The sequence below is a fragment of the Triturus cristatus genome, chromosome 3_1, assembly GCF_964204655.1.
Source record: "Triturus cristatus chromosome 3_1, aTriCri1.1, whole genome shotgun sequence".
NCBI classification, from domain to species: Eukaryota; Metazoa; Chordata; class Amphibia; order Caudata; family Salamandridae; genus Triturus; species Triturus cristatus.
In genome coordinates, this window is record NC_140583.1 from 312,759,836 (window position 1) to 312,787,232 (window position 27,397).

Genomic DNA, 27,397 nt, shown 5'->3' on the forward strand with positions numbered 1-27,397 from the left:
AGAAGGGATGCACACTTTTTAATTTTTTAATTGTCCAAATCATACTAGTCTTGATTATATAGTGTTAGATCTTAGAGTCTGGCCCAAATTGCTCGACATGTGTAAAGTCCCACAACAGGATAGTGACCATCATGTCATCTGCAGTTGAGCTCATTGGGGATTGCTTTGGCCAGTAATTGTACTGAACCCTTTGACAGGCTGCTCAGCCTTTCTAATAACAGATGCAGTCTCAAATGGAGGTCAGTTGTGGGCTCCCTGGTTTCAATTAAGGAGGTTTATGGCAAAGTGACAGTAGGGTTTGAGGCTTGGCAAGCCTTGGTTTGGTCCCAGGCCGATGCCATTACGTCAGAGACTATTTCTACTGTCCACAATGCCATGTTTACAAAACTGTGGGATGTATTCTTCATGGAATCAAAATCTAATAAGAAGCAGTAGCCTGCTGAAACATGGTTTAATAAGTCATGTAGAGAAGCCAGAAGGATCCTACCTAAAGCCATCCAGTATCAGGATAGGACATTGCTATTAGAAGCTAGGCAAGCCTTCAAAGCTACTGTAACCTGTGCCAAGAATGACTGGGTTATCAACAGCTGGACCTCTTTGCTGCATGCTAATAAGAATGGGACCATTGTTCTTTTTCCATATTAGCTAATGGAAGCCTTTAGAATACTTCCTCTACGGGAAACAATAGCATGGCTGCAGATTGGGTTGGCCATTTTCTGAGCTCTATTCTCCCACTTCTGAATTACCTGAGAACCCATTACATTTTTCTGGCCATACGTGACTTCTCTGATTATGACAGCAATCCTGTAACTTTTCCTGAGGTTTGGACTGCTTTGTACTAGATCATCCCTAACAAAGCCCCAGGTCTAGACAAGGTTCCAGTAGACTTATTTAGGGCTGGAAAAAACATCTGATGCCTGTACTTGGTTATATTCTTTAATGCCGTTCTGAAAGGTGCTCTAATGCCGCCCACCTGGGCAGCGGCAGAGATAATTCCGATTTTCAAAAAGGGCTACCGGTCTCTCTTCGCTAATTAGAAGCCCATCAGCCTCATTGACAGTATGCAGAAAATGTTTAGCAGAATCATCTTGGCTAGAGTGTGTGAGTGGCTTACTTATGCTGCGTTACTGACTCCATTACAATCTGGCTTCAGAGAAGGTGTTGGTACAAACGACCAAGTTTTTCGTCTTCAGTTGTTGCACTGGAAGCATTTATTACTCAGGGGTTGCCGTCTATATGTGACGTTTGTTGACCTCCGGTCAGCTTTTGACCTTGTCTCTAGGGATGTTCTTTGGAAGGCTCTGGGATGGAATGGGCATCCCTAAGTATCTTTTGTTGGTCTTGATTAGGTTACACTCTGGCAACCTTACACAAGTACGTTGCGGGACCCAGGGCGAACTCACGGATGCCATTCCTGTCCTTTGGGGCGTCAGACAGGGATGAGTTTTGGTCCCAACCTTATCTTCCTTTTTTATTAATGGTCTGGTGGTAGACTTGGCTGATTGTGAGAATGGTGCAGCAAGTCTTGCTGGTGTTAGGATACCGGCCCTAGTGTTTGTGGATGCCACCCTTCTGATTTCTAAATCTCCGATGGGGCTTTAAAAGCTCTTGGCTCAGTCCGGGTGTTTCTGCAAGCAGAGGGGGTTGGAGGTCAACATCAGCAAGACCAAGTTTATCGTCTTTAATTGCTGATCAACATCCAGGGCTAATCCTGAGCTGCATGGAGTCCGGCTAGAACGAGTTCCAGGGGGTCACCCTAACCAAGTGCTTTGGTTGGTCTCCGCACATGGTAAAATGCAGGTTGAAGCTCAAACAGTACTCTGGTGGAATTATCAGGTCGCTGACGGGCTCCCAATTTCGCCCTATCTCTCCAGCTCTACAAACCTGCAACATGCAAGTTGTGGGGGCTGCACTGTAGGGTGCGGAACTATGGGCCACAAAGATTGTAGCTCGTTGGATAAAGTTGAAAAACGTTTCATGCGCTCACCGAAACCTTCCTATTAGCACCCTGCTCATTCCTCTGCACTTAGATCTGGGTCTGAGAGCACTTAGTTCAAAAATAGGGCTTAGACCTATATTGTATTGGGCAGAATTTGGATGACACCGGAGCTACTAGCCTATCGGCAGGGTCTAGAGGATATCCTCAGATCACCTGGTGCTCTAAAAATACCAAGGGTTAGGTACGTCCAGTAATCCTTTACCCAACTAGGCTGTGCGAATCTATGGATTACTCCAGCAGACCTTAGCGGGATCACTAAGGCTGCCACTAAGAGCTTGTATTAGCAGTATAAGACATCTACCTACATTGTGCAAGCGGGAACAGGTTCCCTAGCTTCTGCAGTTCTGGATTTTAAAGTAGAATTTAAATTGGAGCCCCTTTTTGATGAGGGCGAGCCCCTATTAGCTAAGTCATTATATTTGAAAATGTTATTATTAGACTCTTCCTCTGTGTTATTTTAATTCTAAATGGCATGGAGCTTCTAGGGATCTGGCAGGAACTCGCCTTCTTTGTGCCGTATCCAACAAGATCATTGAACAGGTTTTCCTCTTTTGCCCAGTCTACTGGGGATATGTGGGAAGATGGATACTTCTACTTTGTCGTCTTCTGGGAATACAAGATTATAGAACAGCAATCAGGATATTGAGATCTGATTCAAGGTAATCCATAGTGTTTGCCGCTCACGGTTTCTGTTATGTATGTGGAGATTAAGGTCCGAATATTTGCAGTCCAGCGACTTGCACATATTTTGTATGTAAATTTTTGTTCAAGCTTGGAAGACTGTAGGAGAATGGCATCGACTTTTTGCTGATGTTTTTTTTTTTTTTTTTTTTTTTTTTTAAGTTTTGAAAACCTTTATTGAGCTTTTACGATACACAGCAAAGAGCCAACAACCCATCGGGCCGGCCGCGAAAAACACATTTGGATGAATATCTGATCACACAGCCCTATGCCGTCAACCCGGAGGTACGGCGGCGTTACGGAATGCACAGGTACCGTGAGGTAAGAAAGAGTGTTATTCGTCTCATACTTAGCAAACAATCACGGCAGAAGGCAGATTGCCAGGAGGTATACAGTGCAGGGATTTACCGACTCCCCCCCCCCCCCCCCCCCCCCGAAACGTCGATCAGCACTGCGTTTTTATATGCGCCCTTGGCGAGCCAGCGCTCTCCATCCCCTCTCCAGCTCCATAAGTTGCGGTGAGACGGGTCTAAACGTCTCCCGGATCATCCTGCACAGTGGAGGGAGGCTCGCAGATTCCTCCCCTAAAGTCATTCCACTTGGACCATACCTCGATCCACTTGCGCGGGCACCCCCTAGCCACATACACTGTCTTTTCGTGCAGCATGCACCAGTCCATGTCGCTGGCCCAGTCGGAAAGTTTCGGTGGAACAGCACTACCCCAGAGCCTGGCAATATTCCGTTTTGCTATCATTTGCCCAAGTGTAACCCAGATCCTCCCTTTTGGCGATAGGTCAGTTGGTTCCCATATGTTGAGGAGGCACCTCTTGGCCTCCGGGCGTATCCCCACCTCCCACACCTCTTCCATCTCCCGCACCACCCTCCTCCAATACCTCTGAATCTTGGGGCAGTCCCACAGCACGTGGAAAAAGGTTCCAACACCCCCGCACCCCCTCCTACATAGCGTTGTGTCAGCCCTGCCCATCATATGCAATCTAGTGCAAGATACATAAACTCTGTGCAGGATCTTCAATTGGATGAGCCGCAATCTGGCCGATATCGCGACCTCACGCGGAGAGGCCAAAGCGTGCGTCCACTCCTCGTCATCTATTTCCAGCCCTTCAGCGATCCACTTGTCTCTGAGGGGGAGGAGCAGGTCTGGGGGGTTGTTAATAAGCTTTTTATAGGTGAGGGATATGGCATGTTCCGCGAGGAGCCCGTCAAGTAATCTATCCTCGAGCGGGGAGGCTGGCGGCAGCTTGACCGCCGGTGGGATATTTGCCTGCAATGAGTGGCGCACCTGCAAGTATCTATAATGTTCGGCATCTGCCAATTCGTAGGCTTCCTGCATTTGGGCGAATGAGCGGACCCCGGTGGGTCCCCACATATCTTTGATTTGAGAGATGCCGATAAGGTCCCACTCACGGAATCCTTTGGTGCGCCGCAGGTTACCCAACGCGTCCGAGGCCCATAGTGGCGTGGCCATCGTGAGGACTCCGGACCATCCGAGCTTTTTCTGCGCGATGTGCCACAGCTGTACCGAGTGCAGCGTCGGGCCGGTGAGTGTGCGCGCCCCCCGCCTGGAGTAGAGCGCTATTTCGTAATTGCCTCCGGGCAGTAGCCATCTATCCATCCCGTAAGCCGGGTCATTCCCGTCCCCGTAAGTCCCTTGGTTGATTGCGGCTAGGTGGGCCGCCCAGTAGTACTTACGAATGTCGGGGAGTGCGATGCCGCCGTCGTACCACCCCAGTGTTAGTTTGGCCAGTGAGATTCGTGGCTGCCCGGCCCATAAGAGTTCGCGGAGCGCCGCTTCGATTGCCAGAAAGTAGCTGTTTGGGACAAGGTGCGGGTAATTTTGAAGCGCATATAGAAACCGCGGGAGCGAGAGCATCTTAAATAGGGCTGCCCTGCCCAGCAATGACAGGGGCAGATGCTGCCAGGACTTCGCCTCCCGTTGAAGCCGAAGGAGCGGCGGCTTGAGGTTATGTTCGTAGAGCAGAGCTTTATCGAGGGTAATATACACTCCGAGATATTTAAACCCGTCCTCTGCCACCCGAATAGGGCAAGAGGCAGGGAGCCTGGGAGGGTCCCCACGGAGGACGTATAAATGCGATTTGGCCCAGTTGACTCGGAAGCCAGAATTGCGGCCGAAACTGTCCAATATATTCAGCGCCGCGATCAATGACCCGCGCGGCTTTGAGAGGTAAAGAAGTATGTCGTCGGCATATAAAGATATCTTATCCTCCCATCCCTCCGTCCATGTTATGCCCTGCACGGTGGCCACCTGTCTTATCCAGGCCGCAAGCGGTTCAAGGGAGAGGGCGAATAGGAGGGGGGACAGGGGACAGCCCTGTCGAGTTCCTCTGGCCAGCTTGAATACTTCAGACACCTTATTATTTACAAGCACCTGCGCCAGGGGTTCCGCGTAGAGTAGACGCACCCAAGCGATAAACTGGGGTCCAAAGCCCAACTTGCGCAGAACTGCGAACATGTAGGGCCACTCTAGGGTGTCGAAGGCCATGGTGGCATCCAACGAGACCACCACCGCGTCCTCTTGCAGACTGTGGCACTGCCCCAGCACCCCATGCAGTCTTCTGATATTGAGGGCCGTGTTGCGGTGGGGCATGAATCCCGATTGGTCAGGGTGTATTAGCGACGAGAGCACCGGCTTGAGCCGGTTGGCCAGCGTTTTGGCAAGTATTTTAGGTTCCGCGTTTAGAAGCGAGATGGGTCTGTATGATGCGCAAGCGTCTTTAGGTTTACCTTCTTTCGGAATCGCGACTATGGTCGCCAACCGCTGGTCCCGGGGCAGCCGCCCTTGTGTTTTACAGCTATCGAACATGAGTTTGAGGTGCCTACTGGTGACGTCTGGCTGGAGTTTGTAGAGCTCTATAGGTATGCCGTTCGGTCCGAGCGCTTTACCAGGACGGAGGTTACCGATCGCCTGCTGGAGCTCAGTCTCGGTGAGCGGGCTGTCAAGAGCCTCCCGATCCGTGTCCGAGAGAGTAGGCAGTCGTATGTCCGCGAGGAGGTCCATGGAGTCCTCCTCCGGCCTGTCCGACTCTCGCCTGTACACCTGCCGATAGTAGTCAGCGAACTGTTGTACTATTTCCCGGGGTTCCGTGAGCACTCTCCCCGAGTCGGTGCGCAACTCCGGCACCACCCTGCTGGCTTGTTGTTTCCGCTCAAGCCAGGCGATAAGTTTCCCGGCTTTATCGCCCTGGTCATATATCCTGCCGATCCTATGACGAGCCACCGTCTGGGCCTCCTGAGACACCAGCTCTCTGTACTCCGCCGCCTTTAGCTGCATCGTGTGCCTGAGTTCCCGGTCGCCGCTGGTCGGTGCCTCCCTTTCAAGTTCCCCGAGTTGCTCCTCTAGCGCTACGGTCTGCTGGCTACGTTCCCGGCGCCGAGCCGCGATAGCCGACAGAGCCTCGCCTCGCACCACAGTCTTAAACGCCTCCCACAGGGTGGCAGGGGAGGCGACCGACCCATCGTTCTCCATAAAGTAGCGCGAGATTGAGGTGGATATGTGTTTACTAGTGACCTTGTGTTTTAGGTGCCAGGGATTAATGGGCGCAGTGCAGCCCTCCCGTCTATTCCCGAATATAATCTGTGCAAGGAGCGGTGAATGATCGGAAATACCCCGGGGTAGGAGTTCAGCCTCTAAGATCGCCATGTCGTGCTGGAGCAGGGTGAGGACGTAGTCCAGCCGCGAGAAGGAGTGGTGTGCGCCGGAGAAGAAACTGAAGCTACTGTCAGTGGGGTGGAGTAGGCGCCAGACGTCCGTCAGTCCGAAGGACTCGAGGAAGTCCGGCAGCCACCGTTGCCCCTGGGGCAGGTCTCTAGGTGGCAATCTGTCTTGTGTTCCCGATGCCACAGCATTCAGGTCCCCTCCCAGAACGAGCCGACCATCGGGTAGCGATAGTAGGAGTGAGCCCAGGTCTTCGAAGGCCCGGGCCTGTAGGCCTGGGGGGATATAGACTGAAAGGAGATTGAGCGCCTGGCCCTCCCAGCGCCCCGACACTGCCGCGAAGCGGCCCTGCGGGTCGGTCTTGGTGGTGTCTACGTGGAGAGGCAGGGAGCGGCGCAGGAGTATACCTACTCCTCGCGATCCAGTGGTGAAACCGGAGTGCACTACTAGAGTGTACCCATATCTATTTAGAGCGTGACAGACATTCCCCAACAGGTGGGTTTCCTGCAGAAGCACCACGTCTGGCTGGTGCCGTTTAAGGAACTGTAGTACTATAGTACGCTTGAGTTTGTCCCCTAGACCGTTGACGTTCCAGCTGAGAATCTTGAGGCTTTTTTCCCACCGTCTAGTCATGGCCGTGTCGTAAGAGGGTGTCTTGTCCCACCACCCGGGCAACCGTCGTGTGATAGCAATGTGCGTGATCGTAAAGGATCCCCAACTCCCACCCCTCCCTGAGTCCCACCCCCCAATAGTAAATCAAACATATAACAACAGTCCCAACAAATCTGACGTTGAACTCCCTCCCTCCCGGGGCTGGCCCCAACCTCCCAGCTCCCCCACTCAAACCCAACTCCCCCCACCCTGCCCCCTGCTCCGCGGGTCTAGAACTGCCCACCACCCCAATTAGCAGAGCGCCTGTCGCCCCACCCCCCCCCCGGTGAACCCACCGAGAAACTCAACTTGGGAAGTTCGTGGGCTAGACCCCTGTGGTCGCCCTTCCGTAGTGTCCCAGTTCGTGCAACCCCCTTATTACGGAGTCACCCATAGAGGGAAGTCACCCATGTAGGCAGTGAGGCGGCCAAGGCACCCCAGAGTTATTAACAAGTCTCAAAATAGAGGCACGTGAGGTATACATACTGTCTGGTATCTTCAGCGCTATTACTCAAGGCCTCAGCGCGGCGTCCCTTCTCTGGACGAGCCCCAGCGGGGACTGTTGGACCTGGAACGCCAGGACCGCTGACTCGGCGCACCACCCTCGGGCCGGCCTGACGCCGATTCCATGACGGGCTGGTCCGCTTCTTGCCGCTGTAATTCGCCACCACGGGAGTCCTGCGTCGCCTCTCCCCCATCCAGCCACTCCTGCACCGCATCCGGCGTGGTGAAAAAGAGGGATCTCCCACCGGTGATGACCTTCAGTTTGGCGGGGAAAAACATCATATATTTGATCCCACGTTCGCGGAGCGCCAACTTAACCCCTTGGAAGGAGCGCCTTTCCCGCTGGACCTGGAGCGTGAAGTCGGGAAAGAATCGGATTGTGGCCCCCTCATATCGCAGGTCACCGTGCTGTCTCGCCGCCTGAAGTATTGCGTCTCGGTCCCGGAAATTCAGGATTTTGGCAATGATCGTACGTGGCATGGCTCCAGGCTTGGGTCGTGGGATAGGGGCCCTGTGCGCCCGCTCAATGGTGAAGAGTTTCGAGAGACGCTTGGGTTTAAGATGCCGTAGGATCAGATCCTCCAGGAATAGCTCCACACTATCTCCTTCAAGGCCTTCCGCCACACCCACGACGCGGATATTACTTCTCCGAGCCCTCCCTTCCTGATCATCGAGCCGCAGGGCCATAAGGCGGTGCTGGTGTATTAGTTCGTTCACCCGTCCCTCAAGTCGCTTCTCCGAGTCCTGTAGGGCCTTAATATCGACTTCGTTAGTCTTGGACCGGTCAGTAGTTTTCCCGAGGTCCGCTCGTAGCAGGGCCACTTCGATAGTGATCTTATCCATCTTGGTTTCCAAGTTCGTGCCCAGGGTCTGAATCGCAGCCATGATGGACTTCAGGGAAGGGTCCGCGGGGTCCGCGTCGTCCTTCGGGGCCCTCTCCGCCGGAGGTGGCGCCTTGACTACTGTGTATTGGTCTAGCTTGTTGGCCTGAGTTGCGGCTCCGCTCTTGGGTCGCATGGCGGGCCGGGCACCCTGCGGGCCGCAGGCGGCACCGCCCTCCGCAGCTCCGAGGCGTCCCGCGGTCCGATCAGCGCTCACAGTCACAGCCCCTGGGCCCCGCTTGCGCCCCGGGATTAAAAGAGGAAGGAGATCTCCGCCGCCACCAGAGAGGCCCAGGATCCGCTCAGTACCCCGTCTCGCTCCGGGTCAGCCAGGCGGTGTGCAGTTCCAGTCGCGGCTGCGGCTTTACCGGGTGTGTGGGCCGGGCGCTCCCAGGCAGCAGGCAACCTACTGCTCGGCTGTGGCCCCAAATTAGCGTCCCCTCCTCTGCCCGGGGACCACTCCTCCGCAGCCCCAGTCACGGGCGTGCTCCTTCTCAAGGACAGCCAGGGGCCCCCTCCACAGCGCCCAGGCGCCTCCGGCTACGGATTGGGTCGACGGCCAGAGGCTGGAGCTTAAGGTAGTCTGCCAGGGAGCGACAGGGGGAAGAGGGTCCCCGTCGCCACCAGTCGGGTCCGAGGAAGGGTAGAGCTTCCGTCTATCCTCACAGCCAGGCGGTGCGCAATCAAAGGCGCGCTCCGAAGTCTCACCGGAGGGCAGGGCAGGGCGTCCCTCGGCTACAGGCCTTCCTCCGCTCCCTTTCGGTCGATAAATGGCGCCCTCCACACTGCCAGGGAAGTATTCCGTCGCGGCCCCAGTCGCGATCCACAACTGCTCCGGTGCAGCCGATGCTTTCCGGCTCCGATCCGCGACGTCAGCCGCTTTTTACCAACCGCGCTGCTTTGTGCGCGTCAGCGCGTAGGCCCTCGCCGGGGCCTCACGTATCCTCAGGAGCCGCTGCAGAGTTCCGGAGTCAGGGCGTCCGGCCGCCGTCGACCTCCGCAGCCACCCACCCCGGTCGTGTGGGCGTCACCTGGGGCCACCGAGCCGCCCCTACGGGCACTTGGTCAGGGGGAGCCGGGGGGGGGTTCCACGGGGGCTCCCCACGGCGCGGATTAGGTCCGGATTTCAATGGGACATCTACGGTCCCGGCGGAGCTCCGGGATCAGGCGGCCATTCACATCGGCGCCTAGCCACGCCCCTTGCTGATGTTTTGACTGTTTTCTGACTCTAGCCAGGCTGTGGCCCTGCTATCCAGGACCCCAGCCTATCTGCTTCTTCTCTAAACTAATTTGAGTAACCTAGGTACACAGCAATTGGATACTGAGGACACCCTATCAGCCCCTTGTAGATGGTACCCTAGGTACCCAGGGCATGGGTCCCTCAGAGGCCTACCAGGGGCTGCAGCACTTATTGTGCCACCCCTGGGACAGCCATACAAACTGACACCACCAGACCACTAATGTAGTCTGGTTAAGGTGGTGCTTGCACCCCTTACAGGGATATAGGTATCCTGTATCCCACTTAATACAACACATATATCCTCATAGGTCACCCCTAAGGCAGGCCTTGCTAATCCTACAAGGCAGGGTGCTGAGATATGTGTGAGGGGGAACCCCTACCTGAGTAGGGCCCCTCAGCAACCTTCGTAAAAACTAGTGCGAGGTTGTTTGTAGTGCAGCCATACCATATACTCTTAACTGCATTATAAGTAATCGCGATAGCGTGATAACTTGAGAGTGGCTGCACAGAACCATGTCGTGTTTGGTGTCAAACATGTAGGAATCATACCCCCAATCCAGCCATGGGAGTGAGGGCATGATTCCCCCCTGGTAGAGGGGTGATATGGTAAAAGCGGCAGATTTTAGACACCAATTTAAAAGTGTACACGTAGTACAAAATGGATGCTACCCGCCACCCACACGACTCTGGCTGCCTGTTGCTGGGCAGAACTCCAGCCACGGCAGCTGGACAATAGGGATCTTGTTGCAGGGAGGTGTTGCCCACCTCCCCAGACAGACTATGTGGATTGGAACTGGGTGGGTGCACCATAGGATGGCTTTCAAACTTGCACGTAGGCTTCTCCAGTGCCTACTTCTGCATACACCGCCTCAAACTGGTTCAGGGGCATCCTGTCCTCTGCCCAGGCGGGAAAACACACAAAGGGGAGAAAGTGTAGCCATCCTTTCCCGCCTGAACACTCATTGGGGGGCTCTGATTTAGACACTCCCCCAATCCTTGGATAAAGGTGGGTGCAGGGTCCCCAGAGCCTCAGATTAATCTTGGACTTCACAGACTTGAACCTTCGACTTGCTGCCGCACAGCTGAATGAAGAAATCTCCCTTGGGGTAAAGGAGTTACCCTCCTGCTTGGCAGGCACCTGAAACACTGCAAGTGACCCGGTTGGAACTCCGCTGCTCCTACGGTCATCGAAGACTTCTGCCTATCCTGAGGTGGGTTTCCAAGCATCCCAGAGGCCAGTGAGTGTGCACAGAAAAGCTCAGCACCTTGGACCCAGTGGGTGCTGAGATCCCCAATACCCCAGGACACCGGCCACCTCTTGCACAGCATACGACCCCGACCAGTGGGGAAGTGGGGAAGTTGTGCTTTGGCCCATTATTGAGCCAACCTCTCAGCATCATCTGTGCCAAAGATCAACGCCCTAGCCCGCTCCGGCGACCCGTGGGCGCATCTTTACGCACGCCAAATTGCTGCCTCCCGCGGTCCCTTGTCTCTCGACTGGTGGGCCCTAGCAGAGGTCAATCTTCACTTTCAAGGGCTCCCCTGGTTGCTCCAGGCCTGCTCTTCAGTCTCCTTGCTGGAGACCTCGTTCAGACCTCGTGGGTCTGCACCAGTAGCTGTTTCTTGATTCTTGTGTGGGTTGCGGTTGCCAAGGCTTAGTGGATCCAATCCGGACACTAACACCGCAGCGACCCTCATCCTATGTGGGACAGTCGCCCTCCGGAAGCTGGCCTTCCTTGATGCCTCCTGGAACCCGTGGCTGCTGATCCAAGCTACTCATCCTCCATCTGGAAGCACCAGACATTGAAAGGCTCTTTCTCCTGAGCCCCCTGGTCACTGTGCCGTGACCCAGACTCTGTCCCCTCTGCTTTCAGGTCCTTCTCTTCAAGATCTACATCTTCAATCTGCACGACATCGACGACGCTTCTTGCTAGCAGCAGTTCTTCATGTTTTTCCATTGGAAACCCGATCGCGACCCGACATCGAAAACGACCTATGCACCCGGCTTCCCTGGGGCAGGTAACAGTGGTACCTCGGTACTGTCGTGGGTGTGGGCCCTCCAAGAGCTTAACTCTAAGCTGCTGAACTTGAACTCCTGCTAGAAGTGTTTATATTCTTGTAATTTCAAACCGCGACATTCTCCATAGTCTTTAATAGAGATCCCGACAGTAGTTTATACCACTGCACGCGTCTCCCGTAGGTCCCCTTCCTCACTACCTTGGGTGGTTTTGTAAGGGGCCAGCGACCCTGTCTATAGAATTGTCGTGGTTCTTATACCACTTTTCTAATATATGGTTTGGTCCCCCCATGGGGCCCTATGATTCCAGTGCTATTTATTGTAACTATCAATGCTTGTTTGAATTGTATCTTTACCTCCAGCCTCATAAAGAGACTAGTGGGATTATTCTTAGAATAAATACATATATTTTGAATATATACCTGTGTGGACTACTCTTTCATTTGGTCATTCAAGTGGTTATCTATGGTAAAACAATAAGCTTAACACTCCTTCAAGACTTAGCCTGAAGGCTGCTCTCCACAGCCACCACTAGGATAGCTTTCTTTAAAGGTTGTCTTTTAACCTATCACCTTAAGAGTCAAATTGGACTGGTGCAAGGTGTCCCCTATAACTAGTAACTAGTGGACAGTATATGCCAGGCCAACTTCTCACATTGGTGTGCAGCGGTTGGATTCAAGCTTGCCATTGTTTTACCAGATAACAAATTGAATTTCTAAAGTGAAAGCCACTTTGGTACTAAAGGTACATATATGTACATATAAATTTAGCTTAGAATACAATAAGTTCTACTGAACTTAGGAGTTGTGTGTAGAGGGCTTAGCACACCTTGACTACAACTCAAGAAAGGGTTCAGTAGGCCACACCTAGTGTAGGTAGATGCAACAATCCACTACACTAGAAATGTCTTCATGATCAGGAGCCCATAAGGCCCTGGAAGTACCTTCAAAGGTCCCAGTCGACAGGTATGACAATCTCACTTTTGCTGAGCTTAGGGAGATGTGCACTGCTAGACATTTGAAGACAACCAAAGGTGCCAACACACAACGTCTCAGAAAAATTCTGCTCATTGCAGACTTTAGTGTCTGATGGGGTAGACAGGTTGGGTGGGCATCCCACAGAAGAGGACACCCTAGTGGTGGACTCTGATGAGGACCAGGAAGAGGAAAATGAACTTGACCTGGATGAACCAGACCACTCACACCATGGAGGTGAAGGCCCAAGAGGCACTCCCTCCATCCCTAATGGGAGAGTGGTGGATCCAAATAGGAGGGACAGATCCCCCTCAGAGGAATCTAACCCCAGACAGACTATGTGGATTGGAACTGGGTAGGTGCACCATAGGATGTCTTTCAAACTTGCACGTAGGCTACTTCTGCATACACCGCCTCAAACCGGTTCAGGGGCTTGACTGCGCTATCCTTATGAATTTGTGGGTTTGCTCACATCTATATATCACGCTGCACCCAAGGGGTTTTCAGTAAGTATCACTAGAGATCTAAGCTAGCTCGAGGCGCTACATTAAATGAAGTTTTAGACCGGCCAGTTTCTAGGCTGAACAACACACAGCTGTTGAGGTCAGTGCATTAGCACTGTGATTACTGCACTTGGTGGATCTGCTCTGTACTGATGCTTCACCAATGACACAGAGGTATTCCAGTGAGCGTCCTGCGTCCTCTGAGCCCCTGACAGCAGGAGGGGTTTCACCAGTGCAAAAACCAGTTCAGGAAAGGAACGCGCAAGAGAGGCCGGCAACAGAGAGCTTCCGGGCGCTGCAGTACTGGTTTGTTCGCATATACCTACTTAAGGGTTCTCTCTGCTTGAAGGACTTATTGACCTCAGGTACACGCTGTGCGCAGCCTGATGTGCTGGTGCTTGGAGGGAAGCCACGATGAACACCTCAGAGAAGAAGCTGTCAGCCTGCCTAAGTAAAACTGAGCTACCACAGACCGGTAAGCACCTGGTCCATCTTTGTACAAGGGGTTTCAGCCAGCCCAGCACTCCAAGCATGCTGGGGCTTGTATGCCCATACTGTTATTGGGGAAAAGTGACACTACAAGCGCAAGCATGCTTTGTGCCTTTGGCTAAGTTACCAAGCCTGGCTGATTACCGCCCTCTCGATGAGTTGCAGCCTGGGATTCTCAACGGCCCTCTGCACTGTACAGCTTTGCAAGGGAGACATCCAGCCAAGTAAATCAGTGACCAACCTAATCGTAATCTTAATACATGCAACAAGCACATTTACAGTGTACAAATCTGTAAAAACGGATGCGTGAGCAATGCTGTCTCACGCTGTAATACTGAGCTACCACAGACCGGTAATAACCTGGCCCATCTTTGTAGAAGGGCTTTCAGCCAGCCCAGCACTCCAAGCATGCTGGCGCTTGTATGCCCAAACTGTTCTTGGGGAAAAGTGACACTACAAGCACAAGCATGCTTTGTGCCTTTGGCTAAGTTACCAAGCCTGGCTGATTCCCGCCCTGTCGACGAGTTGCAGCCTGGGCTTCTCAACGGCCATCTGCACTGTACATCTTTGCAAGGGAGACATCCAGCCAAGTAAGTTAGTGACCAACCTAATCGTAATCTTAATACATACAGCAAGCACATTTAGGTGTACAAATCTGTAAAGACGGGTGCGTGAGCTATGCTGTCTCACGGTGCAGATAGCCTGACACCAGGGCACAGAAAAGCTGCGGAGAGATGTGTCTCGGAAGATGTGTGAGGAAGACGGAGACAGTCAATGTGACTCACAGAGGGTAGCTGGTGAGAGCAAGCATGGCAGAACCCCTATTATATTTCAACTACCCAAACAGTGTTTTTCAATGCACCTTTGCCAGCAGAGGACCTTGTGAATGGTGCCTACTTGCTAGACCACCAGGAGATCTCTGCTGGAAGGTGCAGGACATAGACTTATAGCAGGGGAGGCGACGTCTAAGGGCACTATCAGGTATCATGCCCTTAGCGTTCAGGTAAATATATTGCCCGGCTCCTCACATAGCTTCTAGAAGCAACTGTCCCTTCGGCTTTGGGCCTGTGTTTTTTCTACCAACGGATCAGCAGGGAAGTCCCAATTGCTCTCAGTAGGCAGACAAAAAACGTGAGCTTTCTGCGTTTCGCTCATCACTCTGAAATTCTGCCAGCCTCTACACAGGCCAAGAAAGCTACAGCAATAGAATGAACAAAAAGGAAGCAGCACATAGTGAGAGGTAGGCAGCTTCTGTGGCATCAGCCACAGAAAGCATGTCCTCCAATGACCTCATGCCAGCATGGGTTTTCAGGTAGTTTGCAGCCAGAATTGACGGACACCGTCAAATGTACAAAAAGTATGTCCATTCGGTAAGGTAGCTTCATTATTGTTGGACTTAGCCATTTCTGCAGGGTCATCCCCAAACTGCCATCACCATCCTGTTTTCTGAACACGTTTTTTGGGCTTTTAGGAATCTGCACACTTTAGCGCTGGTGAGCAGTGGTAACATGCATGGGCTCTCTCCTCTAAACATGGTACAATTGGCTTACACCCAATTGGCACATTTAATTTACCTGCGCGTCCCTAGTAAAGTGGGACTACCTGAACCCAGGGCCTGTAAATTAAATGCTATAGGTGGGCTTGCAGGCCCTACAAAGCCCATAGGGCAGGGTGCAGAGTATTTAAAAAGTTTGGCATGTACTTATAAGTTTTACATGCCCTGGTAGAGAAAAATGTCACCACCACTGCTTCAAATAAAAGTATCCTGTTATAAACTCCAACTGGAACCCTCTCTTCTGAGACATACATACAAAGATTTCCAGCACTGGCTGTGCATGTTCTGGACTGTGATGTGAACACTTAAAAATGTGCGAAAATGACTCGGCTAAACCCCATGTATCAGGGTGAAATGAACCTGTGAACAGTGCAGGAATAAGCTTAAGTACCCATACAGAAGATTTACAAAACAGCCAGGAGCAGTGCAAGTTTTTCACACCTACAACTGGTACGTCACAGGGATAAGACTGCAATATAAGCATACTCACAGAATAGGTATGAGACGTGCAGCAGTGCATGCTTACTTCATACACGCAACTACATAGGCAGTAGATGCGCAAGCAGCCCCCATGCAGACACTGTGTAGAGCACATGCAGCTGTGAAAGTTTCTTTTACCCAGAAAACATGTACAGCACATGCAACAAGAGGGAGACGTTTTGATAAACATATGATCGCATCCTAGTGTTACCTGACTCACAACTCATTCCTACGCCCATCAGTGCTATTCCCACTCACTGCTCTTGCAACATGCACCTCGCATCTAATAAACGAGCTGTAAATCACGAATGTGCTACTCAAACCAATGGCAGAGGGTAAAAACAATGTAACTGCCATGTGAATGTGTTCATTTAACAAGCATTGGCATAGCCAATAGGTCTCGCCTTTGGGACATTATAATTGTTTAGCCATGCAACAGTTGATGTTGCACCAAGGATATTGTGCTGGATAACTAAATACTTATAAGGTCCCAAAGGCGAGACCTATTGGCTATGCCAATGCTTGTTTAATACTTGTATTATTTCACATTGAGTCACTCGTCAGTGTGCAGCCTGTACATTTAGCTCACAGCTTTCCTACATGCTCGGTACTTATTTTTTGTTCCGTGTATTGACTGAGCAAACTTTGTCATGTGTTTACTTTCAAAGGCCATTCAAACCAAAACCAACCAACGAACCACTAAATAAGCTACGCTAACAAGCACATACAAGCCGTATTGAACACTACCCCATCATGGGTTGCTGGTGAACGCTATTCAGCAGAACACAATTTAGAATTATTTTCCCATATGGAACACTGTTTCTTTTGGCACCTTATAGAAGGGCCCCAACATTTCTAGAATTTCCATAATATGCTAAGTGAGAGTCATGTTATGCCAGAGGCACCACAATACCCAGAGTGCCTAAAGCATGCGAAGGAAACCATCTTATGACAGACCAGCATAATGCCTTGAATTACCACAATATGCCCAAAACGACCATTATATGCCAGGGCCACCATAATGCCTGAAATGCCCATGATACACCATCAAAGGACACCTTATGCCAGTGCTAAGTGCTCCCAATGTCCAAAATATGCCACTATCCACAGTTAGTGCCATCATAATGACTGCTATTTCAGTGTTTAAAGGACGGCCACCTTATACCATGAGCCACCATTATGCTTTTAGTATGCATAATATAATATGTGAAGGAAGGGCAACATGAATGCCAAGATTATGCCAAGGAAAGCCCTCTTTTAGCAATGATCAAACTTTACCAGGGAAGGCAACCTTTACCATGGTCACCAAAATGGCTTGAGTACCCATAGTATATCAAAAAGGGCAACATACCAGGCACATGATAATATATAGAAAGTCCACAATATGGCAAGGGTGGCCATTTTGGCAGGGCCCAACATAATATCCACAGTATGCCTAAGAAGACTGTTACAACCAGGGCTTTGAAATCGTTGAGGATGTTGAGGCCAATCCATCTGCTCGCCGTATGGATCTGCTCATTCCCTGTGGTTAACTTAAGGTTTGTGAAAAATAATCCACTGTAAGCAGAAAATGAGAGGGAGAACTAGAGACACTCCTGCAGGCTGGTTAGTGGAAAACCAGGACTGGAGGGTTATGGCACAGCATCTTTGACGAAGAAGTCTGCAATGTTCCACCTAAGAGAGAGATAGCAGAAATCAGTGATGGAACAACACATTCAAATGATACATATAGAGTTATCGCAGGCATAGGCTCTGCACCTTGTGCATTGTGCAAGGATTCAAGCGTACCTGGAGTCTTGCTCAAGAGCCAAAGTAGGGTGTAACACCACTGCAGTACTGGAAAAGAGGGAGTCTGGGAGGAGGGAGACAAAACATAGGATATTAGCAAGTCATAGGATTAATAAGGGCTAAGGAAGTTAGGGAACTGAGGGGAGGAAAGCAACAAAGGTGATGGAATGAATAGGCCGAGCGTGGGCTGAAATATGAGTGAAGTAGTTGTAACAACCACTGTTGCCAGACAGCTTGTTTCTGCACATGGTAGGTCTTTATACTATATCTGCCCCTACTGACTTGGAAGTGCTACTGCTAGAGCTGGGTCTACTGTGGATGGTGCAGCGCAACTGATCCATCTGTTGCTAGAAGTTTTGGCTCTTACTATGTGGGTCTATATTTTCTATTAGGCTGTTTTCCACCTTCTTCAAGTTTGAAGTCTTCAGGGTCTTTAACGATCTACATTGTCTGGTGACCTGACAGAAAATTACAATATAGTGCAGGCGGCACACCAAATTCAAAGGTTGATGACCACAAGATACAGGGTGGTGGTCACCAGAAACCAGAGGATTCTGCCATCAGAAGCAAAACGGCAACCGCCAGCCACATGTAGAGATACATAAATGCAAAGGCACACATGAATGCCAAGATCTACATGCAAACGCATAAATGTCAGTACACATACAAACATGGACACGTAAAAGCATGTTGAAACCTTAATCCCCCATTTGCAAACTGTGTACCTAGTTTAAGTCACACCCACTAATCACATGTTCCAGCTGCCACACTGCCTCCTTCTCCTTCACGCTGCTTCTGCCAGCACCTCTGGTAGTGTTACCACTGCTGGTGGGGAACCATGGCCCACACAGGGAGGAACAGCAGAATCTTCCCTTGTGTGAAAGGCCGTGGTGTGCAAACACACACTCAGTTTGACTGACAGCAGGGTCTGTGCAGGGTAATACATTGACAAGTCATCATGCATGCGTCTTGAATGGTAAGTGGCCAATGTGTTGTAAGTCTGTGCAGTCAGCTACACTGACATGTATGAGAAAGAGTGCCAACCATGACAGTAGTTATATTTACATTTGTGCAAGGGCTGAGACTGATCAAGCTGTGCAAAAATGTACACTAAGGGCCTGGTCTGCTGGGAGCATTACTCTATCAGTGCTGGATCTTTTCACAGCTAAATATTCGCATTTATGAAATGCACATCTGAGCCAGATGCCTTTTAAAAAAAAATCTTTTTATTAAATTGACAGGAGACAAAACCGTTTATACATTTTTCAAGGCTTTGTGTCATTATTTATACACTTTACAAATGTTACATTGCTGGGTGTTAGACCTGTCAGCCCTTTGGGTGGTCCCTCCTCATCATTATTTATTTTGTCCCACTTTTGCCTCAAACCCTGTTTGAATTTTTCCTTTTTGGGAACCACCAGACTTTTTAGTGTTGCTGCAGATTCAGGGAGCCATTTTATCTACCCCTGAAACTTCTGTCTGAGGGCCTGGAGCACAAAATGGTGGCCACCTGTGACATCACCAGCACCCACTGGAACCTACTAGCACCTTCCAGAACATTCCAGAACCCTGTGACAGTTGGAGGCGGTTTAGAATGTTGGGAAGCTAAGACAGAGAGTTGGCAGTTGGAGCTGGCAGTTGGCACCTGACTGGTGAAGAGAGAGCAGCAGAAACTTGAAGGAGGAAGGAGTGAGGCAGCAGGGGTGGAAACTTGTGCCTGGAGTGGGGTCCATAAACCCACCCTTGATACTAGTCCCTACTGACTGAGCCCAGCCTGGAGCCCTGTGTGGGAAGAAGCAAGAAAAACCATTTTAAGGACCTGGACAGCAGGAACAGGCCTTAGAAGCAAAGAACAGCAAAGTCCTGACCTGATTATTGGTTTTCCTGGAGTCCGACGTCGAGAAGCCTGAGACCTGGAGCCCGAGGTGGAGAAGCGGCGCTGACTGGAAAAGCAGACGTCGTACCCGGAGCCGCCAGAGGTCGAGAGAGGGCGCCGACGGAGGTCGTAGAGAGTACCAGAGGTCGAGGAGGAAGTCACCCGAGGTCGAGTGAGCGGCGTCGACGGGGGAGTGAAGTCCGCCCTCCGGAGTCGCCGGAGACCGAGGTGAAGCGTGCCGGAGGTCGGGAGTGGAGATCGCACTCCGGAGTCGCCGGAACTTGAGGAGAGGAGCACCGGAGGTCGGGAGTGGGGATCGCACTCCGGAGCCGCCGGAAGTCGACATCGAGCCAAGGCCGGCCGACGTCTTCGAAACTGAGGTCGCCATCGGACCGGAGCCGCCCGAAGTCGACATCGAGCCAAGACTGCCCGACGTCATCGAATCGGAGGTCGAGATCGAGCCGAGGCCGCCGACATCGAACCGGAACCGCCTACCGGCGTCGTCAAGAACTGACATTGTGCCGAGGCCCCGACATCGAACCGGAACCGCCTCACGGCGTCGACACGACTCCAGCGGCGTCGGAGCTTCAGAAAAAGGGCAGTAAGTGGAATAGAGGGCGCCAAAGGCCCTGTGGAATCCTAAGAGACTACTCTAGGGGTTAGAGAGGTGCTGGAACCAGCTGGACTGTGCCAGGGGCGAGCTGAGACTAATTTAGAGGGGTTGTGTAGAGTGAGAGAGCCAGGTCTCTGGTATTCCCCCCTTGATCTACCTCAGATTAGGCCTCAGCCTTGTCCAAGCCAGGGAGTAGACACCCTCAAGCCTTCCACATCCCCACAAGCTGTGCCTGGGCCAAATCAGCCCATAGAAATTTAAATGTGATCTGATTCTATGAGTGTCACTGTCAGCTTTTAATTATTTATTGAGAGCACTGTATTTATTGTATTTAACCTATTTATTGCTTCACTGTATTTATTGTTCCACAGTATTTATTGTCGCACAATATTTATTGGTTTGCAGTATTTATTGCCTCAGAATATTTAATTGCCTGTATGTTTTGCACTTATATTTATGCCTTCCTTATTTATGATCACCCCTATTTATTGAATCATTAAGACAGTATTTATTTGACCTGCACTATTTAAAAAGCTTTGTATATTGTGATTGTGTATTATTTATCTAATCAGCAACTAAGAGAAAAAGAAGATAAAGAAAGATATTTTCATAATTTTTACGGTGTAGAGTCGTTTTTGGAACGGATGCACGCATGGTTATTGTATGGGTATGGCGTATGCTTAGCATGGTTCCTGATTCCTGACCACTCGAGCCAAGCTACCACTGTATGTCCTGGAAGTACCCCGTTACCACCAACCCTTACCGGTGTGGGAGTGGAGTATTTCCAACATTAATTGGTGTTCAGTGGTGGGATAGAGCTGTGCCTACGTATACTCAACAATAACTGTGGGTAGTCCATAGGCCTACACCGGGAGTTTTCTCAAAGCGGCCTTCCTAATTGTGGGTTTTTGTTTTTTTCCAAATTTACTCTGGTGGTGGGAGGAGGTATTATATAAGGTACCCCCCTGCATTGTTACTGCAAATAACTGTCCTCTGACCTGAGTGGGCAAGATGGAGTTTGTACTGGAGAATTTAGAAACGTACACTGTGGCCCAACTCAGGGAGTTTTGCCAGCGGGAGGGGGTGTATTGTCCCCCAGGAGCAAAGAAGGGTGCACTCCAAACCAGCTTAAGGGCTTGGGGGGAGGCACGCCGAGAAAGCAAGGCTGAGGAGGAGGACAGGGATAGAGAGCCCGACAGTGAGGGAGCTGGTTTGTACCAACCGGAGGTGGGGAACCTGTCAGCGGGGCCCAGGACACTTTCCAGGAAGGGCAGCAGTGCCTCTAGCGGTGGCTTGTCTGAAGTGGAGTTAACAGACCGGAGGGAGAAAAGACAGCTCACATGGGACTTAGCAAGGCTGGAGAAAGAGAAGGAGGAACAGAGGATGGCTCATGAGATAAGGCTGAAAGAGATAGATCTTCAGATCCTGAGAATCGGGGCACACCCTGTACCTAACGGTGGCAGCGAAGAACGAGAGTACACCAGGGAACCCAAACCCTACCTGCCAAAGGACATAGTAGCTAGCTATGGGGTGGGTGACGATATCGCCAAGTGGCTAGCGGCCTATGAGGTCTCGTTAAGGGCCCATGGGGTTCCAGAGAAGTACTGGGGAGGGGGATTGTACAAGTACATGCCTCCAGCTGGTAGGGATGCATTATTGGCCCTCGAGGAGGATGAGCAGACCCACTACCCCACCATGAAGCTGGCGCTCATAAGAAAGTTTGGACTAACACCCGAAAAGTACAGACAGAAGTTCAGGGGTAGTCACAAACTGGGCACACAGAATTGGGTGGACTTCCTGGACTATGCAAAGAAGGCACTAGAGGGTTGGATTCAGGGCAGTGAAGTGAGGAACTACGAGGGGTTGTTTGATCTAGTACTGAAGGAACACCTGCTCGAGAAATGTTTCCCTGAACTGCGTCAACACCTGGTGGATAGCAAGCTGACCAGTCCCCGGAAGCTTGCTGAGGAGGCGGACATTTGGGCTAGTACCCGGGTGTCCACAAGGGGGACTGGAGGGGATACTCAAAAGGCCGGACAGGGCGCCCCCCAGAAGAAAGAGGGAGGGGAAAAGAAAAAGGAGTTCTCCAAAGGCCCCCAAAATAACTTCCAAGGGAAGGGAACAGGATTCACCCCTAGGGCTAACCCACCCAGAAACCCTAATCCTGGCCAGAGTCAGCAGCCAAGGGTTGTCCATTGCTACGAGTGCGGTGGCGTTGGACACTATAAAGGAGATACGAAGTGCCGGAAACGACCACCCCCTCCCATTGGAGGAAAGACCCCCGGAGTAGCTAGTGCAGTGCTCGGGGAGGAGATGCCCTTAACTAAGGGAAGGGAGTGGGCGGGTGTCACTTTAGTGTCCCTGGGAGAACGGGAGATGGTTCCTAAGATCCAGGTGCCCGCGAATACCGTAAAGTATGGGCAGTGGGTCACCATCAACGGCCAAAGAGGGGAGGCTCTGAGAGACACAGGAGCCAGTATGACTATGGTACGTAGTCAACTGGTGTCTCCAGAGCAGGTAATTCCCGATGTACTCCACCCAGCCGCGATGGCTGACGGCAGAACAGGCCACTATCCAGTGGCCGAGGTTCCCTTTGAATGGGGGGGGGGGTTGCAGGTTCACTTCGAGTTGCCGTAAGCCCTGCCGTGCCAGTCGATTGTCTGCTGGGGAATGACATGGAGCACAACGCTTGGAAGGAGGTGGAATACCGGACTCATACTGAGATGCTGGGTACACCTGACTGAGCCTGTGTGAGCACAAGGTCCGCGACTACCCGGAGAGGGAGTTCGTTTCGGCTGGAGCCTGGAACAAAGGCCCAGCCAGCTGCCAGTCAAGGGAAGAACCGAGGACAGGAGGAGCCTGCCTCGGCGTCCACACCCCGTAGGACGGATAGGCCACCGGAGGTGGTGGACCAGGAGTCTGCGGTGGGGGATGTTACCAAACTGGGGGACCTACCCATCCCGGCCGAGTGGCACGTGGAGGGAGGCCCGTCCAGGGAGGAATTCTGCCAGGGCCAGAGGGAGTGCCCTACCCTTGAGGGGCTGAGGCGACAGGCCGAAGCCCAGGCAGCAGGGAACGTTGAAGGGAACTACAGTGTTTACTGGGAGGATGGCCTCCTCTACAGTGAACCCAAGGCACCCCTACATGGATCGTCACGAGCCTTGGTAGTCCCTCAACGTTATCGAGCCTTCCTTCTGGAGTTGGTTCACGAGATCCCCTTGGCAGGACACTTGGGGCAAGACAAGACCTTCGCCCGTCTTGTCCCACACTTTTATTGGCCTCAAATGAAAGTGTCGTCCGATACCTACTGCCGGACATGTGTGTCTTGCCAAGCCAGTGGGAAAACAGCGGTGAAGCTGAAAGCTCCCCTGGAACCACTACCTGTCGTTAGCACCCCCTTTGAAAGGGTGGGCATCGACATTGTGGGTCCGTTAGATCCACCGACTACAGCTGGTCACAGGTTTATCCTGGTTCTGGTGGATCATGCCACACGGTACCCAGAGGCAATACCTCTGAGGACCATAACAGCACCTGTTGTGGCTAGGGCCCTAATGGGAATCTTTACCCGAGTGGGTTTTCCCAAGGAAGTTGTGTCCGACAGGGGGACCAACTTCATGTCAGCGTACATGCGGGCGATGTGGAAGGAGTGTGGAGTGACCTACCGGTTCACAACTCCTTACCACCCCCAGACCAATGGTCTGGTGGAGAGGTTTAACAAAACCTTGAAGGGAATGATCAGAAGTCTGCCTGAAAGCCTGCGGAGGAAATGGGACGTCCTCCTACCCTGTCTACTCTTTTCTTACAGGGAAGTGCCACAGAAGGGAGTGGGCTTCAGCCCCTTCGAGCTTCTGTATGGGCACCCTGTACGTGGACCTCTCAACCTGGTGAGAGACAGATGGGAAAGAACTCCCAGAAAGCTTCCCCAGGACGTGGTGAGCTACATGCTGGCCTTCCGGAGCCAAATGGCTAAGTTGTGGAAGCAAGCTTCTGACAACTTGGAAGCCAGCCAAGCAGTGATGAAGGCGTGGTATGACCACAATGCTCACCCGGTGGAGTTGGAGCCTGGCCAGAAGGTGTGGGTGATCGAACCAGGAGAGCTTAGTGCCCTCCAGGATCGCTGGTCAGGACCCTTTGAAGTGTTGGAGAAGAAGGGTAAGGCTACCTACTTGGTGGACCTTAAAACCCCTCGTCAGCCCCTGCGGGTGCTGCATGCCAACCGCCTCAAACCCCACCACGAGAGGCCCAAAGTCATCTTGATGATGGTGACTGACGGAGGAGAGGACGTGGAAAGCGAGCCTCTCCCTGATTTGTTTGCGTCTCAAGAGAAGGATGGGTCGGTGGAGGGAGTGATTCTCTCCCCATCTCTAACTCCTGAACAGCGGGAGGACTGCCGCCAGGTCCTGGGACAGTACTCTTCGTTGTTCTCCCTTGTCCCGGGTAGGACTCACCTGTGCGTCCATGACGTGGACACAGGAGACAGCCCACCTGTGAAGTCCAAGATCTACCGGATGTCAGACAAGGTGAAGGCCAGCATTCACAGTGAAGTCACTAAGATGCTGGAGCTAGGAGTGATCGAACCTTCTAGCAGCCCCTGGTCCAGTCCGGTGGTGTTAGTACCAAAAGCTGCACCACCGGGTGCCCAACCGGAGCTGAGGTTCTGTGTGGACTACCGGGGACTAAATTCAGTGACCAAAACTGATGCTCATCCGATCCCTAGGGCGGATGAATTGATTGACCGGCTGGGAGCTGCCCAATATCTTAGTACCTTTGACCTTACTTCTGGGTACTGGCAGATCTCTTTGACTGATGGAGCAAGGGAAAGGTCAGCCTTCTCCACGCCCAATGGCCACTACCAGTTCTGTGTGATGCCCTTTGGGCTCAAGAACGCACCTGCCACGTTTCAGCGCCTGGTAAACCAGATCCTCACCGGAATGGAGAGTTTCTCTGCTGCTTATCTGGATGACATAGCCGTCTTCAGTAACAGCTGGGAGGATCACTTGCGTCACCTGCAAGCTGTTCTCCAGGCCCTGAGACAAGCTGGATTGACGATCAAGGCCAGCAAGTGCCAGATCGGGCAGGGGTCGGTAGTGTACCTTGGACACTTGGTGGGTAGGGGAGCGGTGCAAACCCTCCAGGCGAAGATCGAGGCCATCATGGCCTGGGAACCCCCCAAGACACAGACTGAGGTCCGAGCTTTTCTGGGCCTCACGGGATATTACCGCCGCTTCGTGAAGGGGTACGGTACCATCGTAGCCCCCCTCACGGAGCTCACGTCCAAGAAACAACCTCGACGGGTAGTCTGGACGGAGGCTTGTCAGCAGGCCTTTGTGAGCTTGAAGAAAGCCATGTGCGAGGCCCCGGTCTTAAGGGCCCCAGACTTTTCCAAGGAGTTCATTGTCCAGACGGATGCATCAGAACATGGCATTGGGGCAGTGTTATCGCAACTCAACGAAGAGGGTCTGGATCAACCCGTGGTCTTCCTATCCCGGAGACTACTTCCCAGGGAACAGAAGTGGAGTGCAATAGAGCGTGAAGCCTTTGCAGTGGTATGGGCTCTGAAGAAGTTGCGGCCATACCTGTTTGGCTCGCACTTCCTGGTTCAGACCGACCACAGACCCCTTCGTTGGCTGATGCAGATGAAGGGGGAGAATCCCAAGTTGTTGAGGTGGTCTATTTCCCTACAGGGAATGGACTTTCAGGTGGAACATCGGCCTGGAGTGGACCACGCCAATGCAGACGGTCTCTCAAGGTATTTCCGCCTTAGTGATGAGAACTCCCAAGGGGTTGGGTAGCTCTCCCCACTTTCAGCTGGGGGGGGACGCGTGTTAGACCTGTCAGCCCTTTGGGTGGTCCCTCCTCATCATTATTTATTTTGTCCCACTTTTGCCTCAAACCCTGTTTGAATTTTTCCTTTTTGGGAACCACCAGACTTTTTAGTGTTGCTGCAGATTCAGGGAGCCATTTTATCTACCCCTGAAACTTCTGTCTGAGGGCCTGGAGCACAAAATGGTGGCCACCTGTGACATCACCAGCACCCACTGGAACCTACTAGCACCTTCCAGAACATTCCAGAACCCTGTGACAGTTGGAGGCGGTTTAGAATGTTGGGAAGCTAAGACAGAGAGTTGGCAGTTGGAGCTGGCAGTTGGCACCTGACTGGTGAAGAGAGAGCAGCAGAAACTTGAAGGAGGAAGGAGTGAGGCAGCAGGGGTGGAAACTTGTGCCTGGAGTGGGGTCCATAAACCCACCCTTGATACTAGTCCCTACTGACTGAGCCCAGCCTGGAGCCCTGTGTGGGAAGAAGCAAGAAAAACCATCTTAAGGACCTGGACAGCAGGGACAGGCCTTAGAAGCAAAGAACAGCAAAGTCCTGACCTGATTATTGGTTTTCCTGGAGTCCGACGTCGAGAAGCCTGAGACCTGGAGCCCGAGGTGGAGAAGCGGCGCTGACTGGAAAAGCAGACGTCGTACCCGGAGCCGCCAGAGGTCGAGAGAGGGCGCCGACGGAGGTCGTAGAGAGTACCAGAGGTCGAGGAGGAAGTCACCCGAGGTCGAGTGAGCGGCGTCGACGGGGGAGTGAAGTCCGCCCTCCGGAGTCGCCGGAGACCGAGGTGAAGCGTGCCGGAGGTCGGGAGTGGAGATCGCACTCCGGAGTCGCCGGAACTTGAGGAGAGGAGCACCGGAGGTCGGGAGTGGAGATCGCACTCCGGAGTCGCCGGAAACCTGAGGAGAGGAGCACCGGAGGTCGGGAGTGGGGATCGCACTCCGGAGCCGCCGGAAGTCGACATCGAGCCAAGGCCGGCCGACGTCATCGAAACTGAGGTCGCCATCGGACCGGAGCCGCCCGAAGTCGACATCGAGCCAAGACTGCCCGACGTCATCGAATCGGAGGTCGAGATCGAGCCGAGGCCGCCGACATCGAACCGGAACCGCCTACCGGCGTCGTCAAGAACTGACATTGTGCCGAGGCCGCCGACATCGAACCGGAACCGCCTCACGGCGTCGACACGACTCCAGCGGCGTCGGAGCTTCAGAAAAAGGGCAGTAAGTGGAATAGAGGGCGCCAAAGGCCCTGTGGAATCCTAAGAGACTACTCTAGGGGTTAGAGAGGTGCTGGAACCAGCTGGACTGTGCCAGGGGCGAGCTGAGACTAATTTAGAGGGGTTGTGTAGAGTGAGAGAGCCAGGTCTCTGGTATTCCCCCCTTGATCTACCTCAGTTTAGGCCTCAGCCTTGTCCAAGCCAGGGAGTAGACACCCTCAAGCCTTCCACATCCCCACAAGCTGTGCCTGGGCCAAATCAGCCCATAGAAATTTAAATGTGATCTGATTCTATGAGTGTCACTGTCAGCTTTTAATTATTTATTGAGAGCACTGTATTTATTGTATTTAACCTATTTATTGCTTCACTGTATTTATTGTTCCACAGTATTTATTGTCGCACAATATTTATT

At 52.2% G+C, this 27,397-nt stretch overlaps 1 long non-coding RNA gene across 1 annotated transcript in view; it reads right to left on the minus strand.

The window, feature by feature from the left end:
* Window positions 1–16,956: 16,956 nt before the first annotated feature.
* The window catches only part of LOC146860175 (uncharacterized), a 32,500-nt gene continuing 22,059 nt past the window's right edge, over window positions 16,957–27,397 (minus strand). Inside the window, exons 2-3 of the long non-coding RNA XR_014979109.1 lie at window positions 17,457–17,520; window positions 16,957–17,342 (exon numbers count right to left, since the gene is read on the minus strand). This is a non-coding gene — a long non-coding RNA (uncharacterized LOC146860175). The remainder of the gene's footprint in view (window positions 17,343–17,456; window positions 17,521–27,397) is intronic.